We start from the raw sequence: 17659 nt of genomic DNA on the forward strand, positions 1-17659 counted from the left end.
TTTAATACACCTTTTTTATTCAATTTTGCTAAATTTTGTTAAGAGGTTTTGCATCTATACTCATCAGAGATATTGGTCTGTAGTTCTCCTTTTTTTTTCTCTCTCTCTTTTTTTTAAAGATTTTATTTATTTATTTGACAGAGAGAGAGGCAGCAAGAGAGTGAACACAAGCAGGGGGAGTGAGAGAGGGAGAAGCAGGCTTCCCGTTGAGCAGGGAGCCCAATGTGGGGCTCTATACCAGAACGCTGGGATCATGACCTGAGCCAAAGGCAGATGCTTAACGACTGAGCCACCCAGGCGCCCCATGCACTTTTCCTTTCCTGTTAAGTATTTACCTGGCTTTGGTATTAGGGTAATGCTAAACTCTTATAATGAGTTAGCAAGTGTTCCCTGATTGTTTTTTCTGGGAAAGATTTTGAAAAATTTGTATCATTTCTTCCACAAATGTTTGGCAGAATTAACCATTTAGATCATATGATCTTGGTGCATTCCATTTAAGGTTTTTAATTATTTATTCGATTTCTTTAATGGATATAGACATATTTAGATTATCTTTTTCATCATGTGAGTTTTTTTCAGTTTTTAAAAAATTATTATTAAAGCATAACTGACATGCAATATTATATTAGTTTCAGGTATTCAAGATATTGATTTGACAAGTCTATATAATGCTCACTGCAATAAGTATAGTCACTGTCACCATACAAAGTTATTAAAATATTATTGACTATATTCTCTATGCTGTACTTTTCATCTCCATGTCTTATTTATTTTATAAATATGTTTGTATGTCTTAATCCCCTTTATCTATTTTGCGCATCCCCCCCCCAGACCTGTCCTCTGGCAACCACCCGTTTGTTCTCTGCATTTAAGAGTCTGGGGTAGGGGAGGTGCTTGTTTTTGCTTGTTCATTTGTTTTGTTTAGATTCCACATATAAGTGAAATAGTGTGGTATTTGTCTTTCTCTGTTTGACTTATTTTACTTAGCATAACTAGAACAGAACTAGAACAAACAATCCTAAAGTTTTTATAGAACCACCAAAGACCTCAAATAGCCAGTTATCTTGAGAAAGAAGAACAAAGCTGGAGGTATCACAGTTCCAGATTTTAAGATATACTACAAAGCTATAACAATCAAAACAGTATGGTACTGGCACAAAAACAGACACTTAGATCAAGAGAACAGCATAGAGAGTCCAGAAATAAACCCACACTTATATGGTCAATTAATCTATGACAAAGGAAGCAAGAATATAAAATGGAGAAAGGACAACCTTTTCAATAAATGGTGCTGGGAAAACTGGACAACTACAAGCAAAAGATTGCCTATTCTCTTTTTTAAAAAATTATTTTTCTCTTTGCATTTCAGGTTGGGGAGTTTCTACTGACACATCAAGCTCACTTATTTCTTCCTCAGTTGTGTTAAGTCTACTGATGAGTCCATTAAGGCATTTCTGCCTCTGTGTTCCCATATCTAGAATTTCTTTTTTTATTCTTTCTTTGAATTTCTCTCTCTCAGCCTATATTACCCATCTGTTCTTGCATGTTATCTACATTTTCCATTATAACTCTTAACATATTAATCATAATTATTTTAAATTCCCTGACTGATCATTCCAAATATGTGTCATATCTGAGTCTGTTTCTGATATTTGCTTTGTCTATTCAGACTGTGTTTTTCATTTTATTTTAGGATATGTATTAGAGTTCCCCCCAAAGAAACGAATCAATAGGATATCTTATTTCTTTTCTTTTCTTTTCTGTTCTTTTCTTTTCTTTTCTTTTCTTCTTTCTTTTCTCTACCTGTCATCTATCCATTTATTTATTATAAGGATTTATTATAAGGATTTGACTTAGATGATTCTGGAGACTGGCCAGTTTCAAAATCTGCAGTCAACAAGCTGGAGACACAGAAAAGCTGATGATATAATTCTAGTTCCAGTCCAAAAGCCTGAGAACCAGGACAGCTGATAATGTACAGCCTGAAATTCCATAGTCTCAAGACCAGGAGGAGGTGATAACTCAGTTGAGTCTAAAAGCAGGAGGAGACTGATGCCCTAGCTCTAAGGTGATCAGGCAGAAGGAAATCTCCCTTACTCTGCCTTTTTGCTATAGTCAGGCCTTCAGTTGATTGGATGAATCCCATTCATCTTAGGGAAGACAACCTGCCTTACTTAGTCTATTGATTCAAATGCTAATTTCATCCAAATACCCTTACCAGGGTCGCCTGGGTGGCTCAGTTGGCGTCTGCCTTTGGCTCAGGGCATGATCCCAGAGTCCTGGTATCGAGCCCCACATCAGGCTCCTCTTCTGGGAGCCTGCTTCTTCCTCTCCCACTCCCCCTGCCTGTGTTCCCTCTCTCGCTGGCTGTCTCTCTCTGTCAAAAAAATAAATAAAATCTTTGAAAAACAAAAACAAAAACAAAAATACCCTTACCAGCGTACCAGGAATAATGCCTGACTAAATACCTGACTACCCCCTGGCCCAGTCTAGTTAATACATAAAACTAACCATCACAGCACACTTTGTAATTTTTTTTTTTTGCTGAAAGCTGGAAATGATGTATTAAATAATAGGAAGTGAAATAAATAGGGCTATAGTGTGAGGTTTTATGTTAATTTTACTAAGAGTTGGGTTATGTTTAATGTTTGCTATAGCTATAACTGATGTGGAGAACAAAGGCAAAAGGAAATGTTAATAAAATTATATTTCCTTACAACTTGCAGCCCATTGACAAATACTTGAAACCGGGAGAGTATGACATTCCTCCAGGAACTCTGAACTGTCTTAATGTTGCACTTTGCTAAAGGCAAAAAGCAACCTTAACTCGATGATAGCCAGACCTCCTGGATCCTGTAAGTCGGCTTCAACATGAAAATCCTTTTGGAAACTTCCTTTTTCTCTGCCTCCCCCAACTTTAAAGTATGCAATCAATAGCTCCTTCTACCTACAGGTTCTGTTCCTGTGCTTTAAAAAAACCACCGAAAACATCTCAATAATTCTTTCTTGACTGTTCACTCCCAGACCCCAAGATCAAATCACATCATTTTGGTGTCCAATGTGGTGTCCTATCTGGATTCTGAGACTTGATGCCAACTTCCTATTCCTTTATTTTCATTTCAGGGACTTTTCAAGAGTAGGGTCTGATCAGAACACTTTCATGTCAATTGCTCAGGCTACAGTACTCTAGCCTGTGACTACTCTATGGGAAAGAATAAAAAGCCTGCCTTTTGTCTGGAAGCTACTACCCTGGCTAGAATGGTAATAAGACCCAGAAACTCGATGCCCTCTCTTTATTCCTATTCTTATACAAAGTTGGCTTTCTTGGGTACAGGACAGCCTCTAGGTCACTAGGACAGCTCCCAATCTTAAGACTCCCATGTCAGGTTTCCTCCTCATTGGTCTAATGGGATCCCTTTCACATCTCTGGTCTTGCCACTTCTGGCCATTAGACCTCCATCTGCAGCTGACTGAAATCAGTACCAGACTGAATTAAAACCCAACTGGGGACCATTTCCTAGGGAACTTGACTGTAAGACCACATGTGTTGGAATGTTGGTTAGATTATGCTGGATTTCTATCTTTACTGTTTTCCATCAACCACTCCTCTAATTTCTTAAGTTACAAAATTGGGTAATTTCCCATTGTAAAACTTTTCTAATATTTTCCATGGGTTAAAAATTGTGGATTCTTCATGGCACAGCAAAGCAAGACATTTTGGTTTATTCACCAGCATCCATTTGAAGTCTAGAATGCAATGGAGAAGCAGTTTGGTGGGGAGGATGCTGGCATCCCTCCTACAGGGCAGCGTGGTGATCATAGCAACTTCATTTGAGGGATGCCTCTAGTTGCTTTGACATCAGGAACCTGTGACATATTCTGCACAGGATGCCACCCAGGAGCTGACACACTTTAGGACCAGGATTCCTCTTTCTCTGCCCTCTGGGTTTTTATCTGCCTTTAGCCTTGTTGGCAGCACCTCCCCTCTTCTGCCTTCTCCTCCCACTCCTCCTGTTTCTGCACCACCTTGGGTAGGGCCTACATAACTGGCTCCTTCACCGTCCTGGGCGCCTCCAGCACCACTGGCTCATCCTCCTACCCTCAGCGTCAAGGAGTCAATCCTTGGACTTACACTGCCCACTTCAGATTTCCCCACCAGTGCCCCAGGTAAAAATCGACAATGGGAAAAAAAACTGATTGATTTTTAAGTGACCCAGGTGGAACATATTTGGTATTTAAACTAATTTCATTTGTTGGTTTAATGAAGGTAGGCATGTCTTTGTAGTTATCAGCATTATATAAAATACCGTTATTCTACCAAGGTTTACTTAAGGTCAAATAAACTCATGATTTCTGTTGCAATTTGTCAGCAAAAAGATCACTTAAAATGATGGTTAACTTTGTCTCAAAGTTAATTGTTAAGATCGCTTTCAAAGTCTTTGGTAACCTGAAACTTCAAAGTTTTTCTTGGATGATAAATTGGGTTCATTGGACATTTAAGTCCTTTCCAAATGAGATAAAATACTAAAGCAGTGATTACTAAACATAAGGTTTATCTGCTTTTGATGAGAAACAAGGATATTTGAGCCTGTTGGAAAACATGCTTAAAAAGTACACTACTTTAAGATTGAAATTCTGCTTTGTCTCTGTTAAAACAAAATTTTCTTGGATCGTCGTCTGCTCTTGATAAGAAAATGTAAACAAAGTTGTTGTTTTTTTCTCTTTAATTTATCAGACCAGAACAAAGTTTCTATGTTTTGTCTTTACCAGGTCCTTGATTACCTGTAATCCTATTTAGGCATGTGCTTTAAAACTTTCTGAGTCTTTTAACAAACTTCTCTGAAATTTGAATTGTAAGTGAAGTCTCTGACTAATTAGGCCTTTTAATTTGGTATGTTAAATTATTCCACAAGCACTATTGAACAAATGATAAGCCTTCGGTTGTGCTGAATGAGTAAATGCTATAACTATTCTAGAGTTTATACGCAATCCCTAAAAGTTTTAATATGTTTTGGTATAAGGCCATCACTTGATATTGTGAAGTGTTACGCGTCACAGAAATAACTGGATTTCCTTGTCAGCTATATTATAATGAAATCTCATCAGATCTTAAACAATGTCCATTTTTGAGTCTTTTATCATTTATAGTTATTGTTCTTATTCTCTTGTGAAATGTGTTTCATCTTCAAGGAGATTCATGAAAAGGGCTTTTGACAAATACAGGTATTGATATCTCTAAGATCATAAAACTAAAATGGATAAGAATTTCCAGAATTAACCAAAAAGGCTGCATTGAAACTGAATAAGAATAAATAACATGGGACTAAATAAATTGAGGAAGATGATTATAGTTTTTGTGCCTTTTGTTTGAAAAATTGCTGGTTCTCTAATGTTTGCTATTCCAGATGAAGGGAACTTTCTCTTAATCTATGACTTACAGAAACGCAATAAAGTGTTTGTGAACAGATTGAAGCATTTAACTTTTCTCTCTAACTGGAACTCTGAAATTCAGAAAAGTCTCAATTCTTTCATGGTAATTAAAATTATTAGCATAAGTTTTATAAGAATCTGTTCTCCTTGTACCAGGATATCATTGGAAACATTGGTTATTTTACCAAGCTTTGACTGGAATGTCATATTTGAGAAACATGTATAGACTCAGATATGACCAGACAGCTTTAAGAACTAAGCTTGACTTTATGGAGCCAAAAACCCCTTAGAAATGTTGGCCTGACTGCTTACAGAGTTCCCAGCAGCCTTACCAGGTGAGTAAAGAATTCACTTCCTGGCAAGTGCAGGAAACGCAGGATATTTTGGTGACCTCAAAAAGAGGAATTCACTGAAATCTACAGGTATTACTGGCTTGTTTGATGGCAAGTATTTGGCTTCGCTTCTGGCCTAGAGATGCTACTAAAAGTTCATTCTACAGATTCCTTATAAAAAGTTCCAGCAAAGCATATTTTAAAAGATCTGTATGATCAATCACTGTTTTTACTGAGCTGATTTAAATAATTAGGTCAAGTTTATTAAAACTGGACTTGTTTTACAAATGAATTAGTCTTGGTTTGGCTATCTCTGATTAAAAATGAGGATGATTATAGAGCAAAAATGTTTCAGTAACATCTTGGTAGATATTAAATTTTAATACTATTACCTGAATTCTGCTGGTTTCCTCAAATATCTAGCTATTGCTCTCCAAACTAAGGTTTCCAGTCTGCTTCCATTCTCCTGACATAGAGTCATTGCAAACTAAAACTGCCCTTATGCCTGGACCTGACCATCATACTCCTGTGGAATATAGCTGTTCAGAAGTGATTGATGTCGTTTATTCTAAACACAGATCAGACTTAAAAAATCTCCTACTGATAATGAAGATGACAGTTGTTTTTTTTTCCCCACTTGCCAGACATTCCTCATAATTAAGTTATTTTTAATGCCAAACATCAAACAAAGAGGGCTTCTTGATGGTTTTATCCCTTAGCCGTATTTGTCCCAGGAGCTGCCTCTATTGATGTAAAATTGCAAATAGAGATTTTAACCAAACATACAATGGCCACCAAGCCCAATATGCAGTCACCCACAAATTCAAAAGGTGGTTTTCCAAAACCGAATGGCCTTTGTTGACTGTGGCTCAAGGAGAAACCTATGCTTTATTTAAAAAGTGTTATGTAGGGACACCTGGGTGGCTCAGTTGGTTAAGCATCTCCCTTTGGCTCAGGTCATGATCCCTGGGGCCTGGGATGGAGTCCTGCATTGGGCTCCTTGCGCAGGGAGCCTGCTTCTCCCTCTGCTTGCCACTCCCCCTGCTTGTGCTCTCTCTCTCTCTCTCTGACAAATACATTTAAAAAATAAAAAATAGATAAAAAAATAAATGAGTAAGTGTTATGTATATAGTCCAGATTATCACAAAAATGTGACAGGGTTACTAGAAGATATGAGTACTCAAATTGGCACTTTAAATGATCCCTCTCTCTCCTTTAGATTGGTTAAACTCCTGGCAGGAGATTTTTGTTAACTATCAAAGGACTCTTACTTGGGTTTCCCTTTCTTCTCATTATTCTAATTTTGTTTTGCTGTTTTCTCCCATGTCTCTCCACTGGGTGCTGAGAGAGCTTCACTTCCATAACCTCAATCCAACAGATGGTCCTTTCTACTCAAGCAGCTTCATGCAGGTTGTCAACCTTGGATTCTGCTGCCTCTGCTATATGTATTTTTATATGTTTATATATATAGTTATACAAGTATATATATATATACACACACACACACAAGTATATATATATATATATATACACTTATATATATAAACTTACACACATATATATATATAAGTTTCCCATATATATATATAAGTTTCCCAACTGACCAATATTGACCCATAGGTAGGGACCTCTCTACGCCCTATTCAATGAGAAGAAGTTACAGAAGATAAGACCTTCCACTGTCTACTACCTTAAAGATTTAAGGGTCAAAATTGTTTGGGGGTGGGGGGGGGATGATGCGGAGAACAAAGACAAAAGGAAATGTCAATAAATTAAATTTCCTTACACTTGCAGTCCACTGACAGATACTTGAAACCAGCAGAGTATGACATTCCTCCAGGACCTCCCAACTGTCTTAATGTTAACACTTCGCTAAAGGCAGAAAGCAACCTTAGCTTGAGAATAGCTAGATTTCCAGGATCCTGTAAGTCTTCTTCAACATGAAAATCCTTTGGAAACTTCCTTTATCTCTGCCCACTCCCCCATCCACACTTAAAAATATATAATTAATAGGTCTTCACAATCCCAGTACATCTCTTTCTGCCCACAGGACCTATCCCCACACTTCAATAAAACCACCTTTTTTGCACTGAGAACATCTCAAGAATTCTTTCTTGACTGTTCGCTCCTGGACCTCAACATCAAATCACATGATAAGCACCATAGGCTCCACTGAGCTCCAGTGTCCTTGTGTTCGTCTACCTTTTTGTCTTTGGGTATCTCTAAGAACCCCTTAAATTGAATCTGTGTCCTAGAGATCTTTTAGTTCTAATCTACTCTTATTCTGAAGTCCTGTCGATGAAGACATTAGGTGAAGGAAGAGGAAGTGTTCTATAAAGTTCTGAATTAAATCTCAGTCTTTTAGTGGGCCCGTGTCTCTGGGCTGTGACCTTCATATATGTTTCGTACCCTTTCTGTTTCTTTCTCTCTCCCTCTTTTTCTTTAGGGAAAACAGGGAGGCCAGACCTGGATTTAGCTAATTATCCTTTTCCCAAGTAGATAAGGTTCTGAAGTTGTTTCCCTTAGGAACAAGTTCTTTCTCATGCTCTGGACATATTTCAAAATGGTTACTTTCCCCTACCCCCGCCAGAAACATGAGGGGATTTGTCCCTGATCTTCACCACGAGAACCTAATGGGATTCCTGGAGGTAAAACCCATGAAAGTGCGGAGGTCTCTTTACGACAGCCCCCAGGAGTTTCTCACTCTCATGCTACTTAGTCCAGATTAAGCCTTCAACAATTTGTCCAAATTATTTAAGTACTCCAATCACTTTATGGCTATAATATCTCCTGTTCTAGGTAAGCTGATCTGAGTTGAGATTCTCTACATTAACCTTTCTCTCCAGATTTCAGGGCTTACTCTGCACTCTAATTCTCTAAAGGGTCCAAGAAAAGTGGCTTATCTTCAGTTTGTCATGGGAGTAATGACTTCCAAGCTCTTAGTACATCAGAGCTGAAAGCAGAACTTCACAGCTTCTCTATCACTGATTGTTTGGATTGCAATGAAAGGGAAACCTATAGCTTCCATATTTTTTCTTCTAAATTCTCCCTGCCCTACACCATGGGATTAATGGTGAATTTATTTTCAATATCTTTAATTCTTAGCATTTTATTAGTCTCTCCCTTGGTGGTAGGGGTGGGGAGTTATCCTACAATTGTACATTTCAAAATATAACCAAAACATTTTTTGCAAAGCAGAAATTACAGTTAAAATATAAATACTAAAGTGTGGTTTGTCATGTTTTAAAATTTAAGAACAGAAATTAAAACCCGAGGAATAAAACAAAATCAGGGCTGTCCTTATTTCTCATTTTATTGCTCATCTAAATTTTACGGACTATTTAGCAGATATATACTACTGACTGGTGACACAAGAAGCCGTAAGTACTCACAGAAATAGGTTAATAAATACTGATTTTTTAAAGTAATTCATCTGTATAAACTGTTTATTGGTAGCAAATGATAAAGCTAAAGATTGTGCTGTTTTTATGCTATGGATTATTATGCAGATAATAAAATTCGAATTCCTCCTTGTAAGAGAATGGGAATGTGCAACTTTTATTTCTTCTCAGGGAGGTAATATTTTACCATCTTATGTATCATTGTCTTTAAGAGTAATATATCCACATTCACTTCAGCCTATGAAATTTTACATCTAACTTTTGTACAGGTAATGCATTCATATGATTCAAAAATCATTAACATAGAGAATAAAATGTCTCCTCATCTTTATCTCTATTCTTTTGGCATCTGTTCCTATATATTCACTGTAATTAGTACTAGTAAACAAAAAATCCAATATTCGATCACAGATTTTCTTAGTTTTGGCCTAAGTAATTAAAAGGTTGCATTCCCATTAACCGAAATGGGTAAGACTTTAAGTCATGCAGATTTGTGGGAAAAGTTCAGACATTCCACTTTGGATATTTATGTTTCAGATTCCTACAAGATATCCAAGAAAATAGATTGAATAGGCAATTGGACATATGTATGGAGACCACCACAGAAATTCAGGTTAGAAACATACTTTTGAGAGTAATCATCAGTCATTTAATGGTATTTAAAGTCACGAGACTAGATGAGATCAGCGAGAGAGAGTGTATTTGACAAAGAGAACGAAGAATTGAGCACAAGTGCTACGTCATTAAGCATGAGGACATAGGGCAAGCTGTAGAGACGGAGATGGGAACAAGTGGCAGGAAGAACATTAGGAGAGCATGATTTGCTGGAAGCCAAGGTAAGAAATAATTTAAGAAGAAAGGGATGATCAGCTGGGTCAAATGCTGCTGATAGGTCAGGTGATCCGAGAACCCGAAGATGATTCTTTGACTCAGCAACTTTAAAGTCATGAGTGATCCTGACAAGAGACATTTCAGTGGAGAGATGGAGGTAAAAGTGATGCTGGAGCTTACGCCAACTCTTGATCTTAATCAAGAAAGAATGGAAGAAATAGATAAAGAGATACCCCATACAATACTTTTTGTCATGATAATATTTTTCTCTTCTAATTTTCTTCAGTCTGTCAGTTCCATTTAGGTGATCCACTAGCTTGATTAAAGTGATGAGCTGATGGTGCTACATAATACCTCTTGACCTGGAATCCTCTCTTTCCGTAGAAGGAATCCTCTCTCTCTTTAGAAAAAATTCTGCACCTACAACATCTTTCCCATAACTAGTCTTCTGCCCAGGCTGGCTTCATCTCCTGGACTGTGTCCCTCCATCTCTTATGCAGGGTGTAACCTGCTGCATCAGGAGACAGTCCAGTATTTTCCAGGCTCTTAGCATTGCCTCTCTTTGCTTTCAGGGATATGGTACTACTTTCCCCACAAGAGATAATGTGTGTCCTCAATGGCCTATTTTTATCATATCTGCATCATATCTAGAAAGTCTTTGGCATAGGTGGTATAATAATTCACTGGTTACATAGTGTCTAAGACTGATGTAATTTTCCCACTCATTTTAATATTTTTTTGGTAATTTTTGTTCAGTTTGTAGGAGGAAGGCAAAGAGATAATTATCATCTACGTTCGTGCCACACTTCTGTAAATTTGGCTCTCTAAAATGATATTTCCATTACTACATGACTGATCTTGGGCACGTTACTAAACTTTTCTAAAACTCAGTTTCCCTATCCATATAGTGAGTGACGACACATAAAGGGTTACTGTGAAAATTTAAGTGCTTGGCACAAGTTAAACTCTCATTAAGTTTCTGCCACTTTGAAAACACACAAGGATATTCAAGATATATGAGCATCACTGTTTGTCTGTTATTGGCAATCCTAAAGGCATCTTTAAACACGGGGAGAAGACAGGTTGATTGAACATACAACGTAAAGAAACAGTTTTTTCCTTATTTCAGGCAAGCATTAGGAGGAGTACAAAGAGGTACATTTTATTTTCAAGATTTAAAAAAAAAAACAGTTCTGGAAAAATCTGCCAAATTTTTGCTATAAATTGGACACATTACAGAATCATGTTACGACGATTAAAAACATGATAGCAGAACACCAGGAGGCAAACTGCTCTTGGATTCTGTGATTAAAGGAAACATTTTTGTGTAGTCATAAAATTAATTTAGAGTACTTCCAATGCCTTTAGGCATATGACAGAATAATGTAAGGTCACAAGCTTTAAAGATAGCAGTCATCACCAAATCCAATTTCTTCATGCTGCCTGCAATTTAGTTGTTTTTCCTTGAAGAACTGTTCTAATTCAGGGAATTAATAACCACAGAATAGTATTTAAACCTTCCTGCCTTAAAAATTATGTTGCAGCTCTGCAGTGAAAGTAGAATATTAGGAAGATTTTTTTTTTAATTAGAGAATTTTAGAAAAATAAAAATTTACATTGTGCATCTTATTTTTAAATTTTTAAACTTTAAATGGCCCAAAAAGCTCTGACTTTTGTTTTATTCAACATATTAATTCATTTTCTCACATATTTAGGAAAGTAATTTTGTTTTTAATGTCAACAATATTAAACAGTTTTGAAACTGAAAGCAAAAATGTTTCTATTGCTGTATTTAGAAATATTAGCATATCACGGTTATGAGATTCTGATTTTTTCAAAATAATTTCACTTTTAAAGTTTCAAAATATTTACATGTAACAAAGTTAGGAGAAAAGGAAAAGTGAGGGAAAATGGAGATTCATGCTTTAATCTATCTATTATCTATTAATCTATTAATCTATCACTTATTGAATGGCTATTCTTTGCAAGTGCGTAAACTATGCAAAAGAATTTACTATCTTATGGAAAAGTCAGTAAATAAACAGATAATAAAACAATTTAGGGGCACCTGGGTGGCTTAGTCGTTAAGTGTCTGCCTTCCGCTCAGGTCCTGATCCCAGGATCCTGGGATAGAGCCCTGCACTGGGCTCCCTGCTTCTCCCTCTCCAGCTCCCCCTGTGTCTGCTCTCTGTCAAATAAATAAAATTTAAAATAAAAATTTTAAAAATTGCTGTCACAGAGGAAGTTCTTGGAGATGAGAAAAAAGAGACCCAGACAAGGGAGGGAGAATAACTGTGGGTGCATAGAAATGGCTTCCAGACCCCTGTGCTGCATGTTGGATGTGATGGATATATAAAGATATATGTATATAGATAGATAGACGTTTGTTTTTACCTGGAAAAATTATTAACTTTCTTTTTAAAGATTTTATTTATTTATTTGACAGAGAGAGACAGCCAGCGAGAGAGGGAACACAAGCAGGGGGAGTGGGAGAGGAAGAAGCAGGCTCCCAGCGGAGGAGCCTGATGTGGGGCTCGATCCCGGGACCCTGGGATCACTCCCTGAGCTGAAGGCAGATGCTTAACGACTGAGCCACCCAGGTGCCCCGTAACCTTTACTACCATTTAATGCAGAGATTTACACGGACTTCTTAATTGGTCCATGGCCACATAGCTGCCACCCTCTAGAAGAAGGGTGATAGACCTACATATGAAGGTGATGGCAGAGGCATCGTATCCCCTTCTCTTTCATCATATTGCATACATTTCTGTTTACACATGAAGAGTCATTCTAAGCAGAGGACAAACACAACTATTCAAAGATTGGGAAATAAAAATGAGCAAATTCATTCAGGAAGCTCTGAACCATCTGATGCTATAGAAATGTAGGGAAAATGCATATGAGTAAGGAGATGCCGTGGAAGTACAATTATAAATGTTGTGGTATTGAAATTAAGGCATAATTTTTCCACCTTTGCCTGTCTCTCCATTCAAGAAGCTAGTGGGCTCTGTGCTCATTGTTCTGGGGTGGGATATGGTAGAGAGGAAAACAGGACAAGACCTGTAAGTCCTTATAATTTTTATTTCCAGAACCTATATGCATCAATTAGGGAGAGGATTCCTTGTACAAATAATATATATTGAAGGAAGCCAAGGGAAGCAGGAGGCTCCCATCTATGACTCCCCAAAATAGAAAGATATCCCCTGAACTGTAGAGAGAACAGAAGGTGGAAAGATACATAGAACATAGAGAGAGGAAGGGGAAAAGTGAGAAAAACATGAAAAGAGAGAGAGAGGTGTTGGTGGGTCTTGTAAACAGGACAGCCTTCTGGCAGATCACAGGCAATCTAGCAAGTCACCACAAAGAGGTGTGTGGTGTGTCTAGGAAGATGGAGCCCTGGACAATTTCTCCAAAATACTCTGTGTTCCATCTGGCACAGAATAGTTCAAGTCACTGGACCTGGAGTAGCCCAACTGACTGGGTGATATGTATTTCATTGTCAAACTACTGCAGCAAAGCCAAGGAATACATTGTCCTCCTTCCCTCAACTCTTGCCTTAACACTACGTAAGACTCCAGTACTATAAGAAATCCCTGGGAGGTGAGTATGGGGAGTGGTGATGACCCTTGAAGGAACTGAGACGTTTCACCCACAACAATAAAATAGAGACAATAATTAAGTTGAATTATAGAAAATTAAGTTGATTTTGAGATCAGATATTTAATAGTAATTGCATAAGGATTTTGGACTTAATCTGGGAAGTAACTGGGAACCATTGTAGGAGTGTAAGTGCAGGAGTTTAGCATCATGGTTCTTTTCACTTCTCTTTTCTTTTTTGGAATTCCAATAGTGCATTAGAAAGAATGTAGACATTAAAAAAAAAAAATCCCCACGCTCATGAACATAAATTGAGGCTTTCGGCCTGGGACAAGCTGAATCAAAAAAAGAACAAAGATCCAATAATGTATCAAGATTTTTTTCCTTCATTTGCCAAATGCAACATTGATCTAAATGCAGACCCTTGAGCACCGCTGCACAGCCTTCCTTCGTCCTCATGCTAAGAGATGTACAAGTTTAAGGTCAAACACCACCAAACGTATAGGCTTCAAAACCACCCATGTTAGGGCATTCACTAGTTTTAGCCAAGATACATCTGGAACACTGGCAAGTGATTACTTAGAATAACGTGGAGTACATTTTTTGAAAAATAAAATGTTAATGGAATAATTCTGGAGGATATACCAAAGGAACAAGTCACCAGTTTAAGGTATCAAATTATTTGTTTCATTAGTCACTTGAGTCCACGTTCTAAAATCTAAAATTTAGTTATCTTTCTTCTAAGCCAAGAGCTTCCTATCATGTCAGTATCTATAGGATGAAGTAAAGGAGACTGAGGTGAAATGCTTTTATTTATCATGAGGGCTGTGTCCATTGCATGGGACCCCAGCAGCATCACGGAAGTCTGGGAAAAGTTCATGCATAAAGTTATTGCCTTAGCTGACTTAAAATTGCCCCATTCAATGGTCCATATCAACCCTTGGTGAAGCCTTTAAAAAAACAAACAGGTTGAAAAATGGGTTAACAGAGGCAAATACAGCATCCGCCTTTAGAGTTATCAGCTCCGGAATTCTCTCGATTACAAAATCTTGCAGAGATTTTTCTTTCTCAAAATCTGGTGATTTTTCTTTCCCAAAATTCCTTACTCCAGAGCTGGCATCCTCACTGTCTTGTGAATCACCATCTGCTCCATCTTCTTCTGATAAATCTACATCCTAATCGCACCCGTGTTGTTCATCATCTCAGAGAAATGATCAAAATTCAACGTGTCTTCACCTGAATCACCTTCCCAGTCTTTCCAATATTAAAGTCCACACTAAGCCAACTAGATTTTGCCCTTTTTTGGTTAACCTCGGCCATGACTGACCAGAGTCACCTTTTTTGTAAACAACATAAAATTGATCTGTCCATTCTTTCATGCTTAGAATCATTTGGATCAATCTAGTGAAAAAGATCAATTTAATGTAAATGTTTAAAATGATCACTTCCTCTAAAACAACTAATGTAAGTGTGGATTTTTCAAAATCTACGTTAACATCTTTACTGTCTTCAACACAGAATTTAACGAAGACGTAGTCCCTTCGATCATACCACTTTGCAGAAGCAGGCTGCATGGTGAACCCAACAGGGGTACAGGTGAATGGGTGGACCAGGGCCTCTCCAACTCTTCTCGCTTCCCTCAGGCTACAGCAGTGGTGGACTCCCCATGCGTCCCCAGAATGCACCACGGAGAGAGCACCAACTCTGGTCTTGAGAGGAGGAACGTCTCCACATCACTGTTCTCTATAGAAGATTGTCCGTGAAGGAGATATTAGATGTTAAATATGGCAAAACATGCTTCCTGGTAAGTGGAAAGATGCATTCTTTATTGTACGGTAACAAAATTGGACCTTGACTCTATAAAGCAGTACCTTCTTGAGGTTGTTTATAGTGTTGTAGAACTTGAGGTCAGCAGTGCCAGAGTGAAGTGAGTCAGCTGGCTGTGTATTTTTCTCCAAACGAAGCACTGGAGGGGCTGATTACATATGGATTTGGGGTTTGAGCAAAAGAGGGGAAAATGAGTTGAGAATATTGGCAAGGGTGTTCTATTAATGATGAGCCACAGAAGTTACTCAGTAAGAAGGGAAGTGTCAAAGAAAACTGGAACCAGAGTTTAGCAGGCAAGGAAGACCCTTAACTCGCTTCAGGAGAGAAACTGAAATCTACTCCCCTGAACCAAAAGGTAGGAGGGAGGGGCGCCTGGGTGGCTCAGGTGGTTTAGTGTCTGCCTTTGGCTCAGGTCATGATCCCAGGGTCCAGGGATCAAGCCCTGCAGGAGGCTCCCTGCTCAGCATGGGGTCTGCTTTTCCCTCTCTCTCTGCCTCTTCCCCCCACACATGCTCTAGCTCTCGCACTCTTTCTCTCTCTCTCAAATGAATAAAATGAAAAAAAAAAAAACCTTAAAAAAATGAAGGTAAGAAGGATTTAAGTGTTGAGGTAAGTTAGTGAAAAAGTACTGGGGGTTAGTTAGTGGAATGTGTCCAGTACACTAAATCATTCCTGAGTTTGAAAATGTTTTTCTTTGTGATCAAGCCGCCTGCCTTTGCTAATAGGCACTTACCAAGTTAGGCTTCTGTCCTCCAATGGGAGATAGGGGTACTAACTTTCTTGATGATTAGATTTCAAAGAGATGACTCCCAGGTCCTAGAAAAAGACATTGCTGGGTTGTAAAACTGGTTGGAGGCTGAGATAGGATTTATCTACATTTCAAAAGGGCAGAGAAAGAATTTATCCTTACAAGCACTGAAAGTAAATGCTCTAAGAAGCCAGGTTAAGGGCCTGTAGTCAGGAAGAAACCTCCCTAAAATTTAGTCAAGCTGGGCTTCTAGAATGTTAAGGCCATCTTGGTCAGAGTGAGTAGAAAAGGTGGTGAGAGACACAGAAAACACATCAGGATAAATGGATTACAGCTCCTTATTTGGTCAAATAATTTTAGGTGGTAGCCTACTCTTGGGAGTTAGGAAATACAGGTCTTACACAGGTCTTAGAGAGTAGTTGCTTTTTTTTTTTTTTTTTTTAAATCCTGTGACAGTAATCTTTTCTGCTCCAGGAAGGAAAGAAGTTGGTAGGCTAGAAACAAAAAAGGGTTGATATAAGGCAATCTGACATTTGTTCTCAGAATTTCTATGGCCCTTTTTATACTGGAGTGAATCCTTTGAAGCAAGTAAATTAACTTTGTAAATTGCGCCAGAATCAGTAAACCTCAAGAAAAAAGGGAAGGAAATAATCATTTAGGGTACACATACCAAGTATGAATAGATGTTCGATATTTTCTCGTGGATTATTTCACTTAGTCTTCACAATTCTTAGAATTAAGAAAGAATTAATCCATATTTATGGATGAAGAAACTAAATCTAACGCAGTTTTTAAAAGCTGTTTAATATATTAATCCAGCTTAGTGTTCTTTGGTATTAATGACGACCTCTTCGTTGTCATTGTCACTATGGAATACAGTACTATAATTGTGAGACAAAATGTTCCGTATAAAAACAGCAGATCAAAGGTGGTTATTGTCAGTTTTCTTCTCTCTGGTGTGATCGTTTCCATATCACACTTTTCCAAATACACATTTTCTTAGTAAGTATTTTACTCAAAGACAACCATTGCATAGATTTTTTTTACTCTGGTAGGGTCACTGCCAATATCTCGTACATTTTTTTTTTAATACTAACATAAGGAATAATGATTTCCAGCTGCTAACCCAAGAATATACCAGTAAGCACCTAACTAGTAAGTTTGCTAAAGTACTTTTTTATTTGAAGCTCCATGTTTTAGTAAAATTGTTTACTTTGATATGCAATTTACATCCTCTTAAAGCATTTTCCCATCCATCTCTAAACTTGATATATGTAGGTTACTTTCATTTTAATAACACACTCTAAATCTGCTTGATAGATGTAGAGGAAAAAATAGTCTGACCTTAAAGTAGTAATTCTTTAGAAGCAAACACTGCATTTCTCCATTTCAATTTTAGAGCAACTGTCAATTTAAAGTGTTCCATTGATATGTATATCATCTTACAAGATTTTGATGATATTGGATTTGGAAATATAAAAATTTCTATTTAT

At 37.6% G+C, this 17659-nt stretch overlaps 1 pseudogene; it reads right to left on the minus strand.

Moving 5' to 3' along the window:
• LOC100479134 overlaps positions 1-15165 on the minus strand; it is a 34249-nt pseudogene extending 19084 nt beyond the window's left edge.
• Positions 15166-17659: the final 2494 nt, after the last annotated feature.

This window comes from Ailuropoda melanoleuca, chromosome 19, assembly GCF_002007445.2.
Source record: "Ailuropoda melanoleuca isolate Jingjing chromosome 19, ASM200744v2, whole genome shotgun sequence".
Classification (NCBI taxonomy): domain Eukaryota; kingdom Metazoa; phylum Chordata; class Mammalia; order Carnivora; family Ursidae; genus Ailuropoda; species Ailuropoda melanoleuca.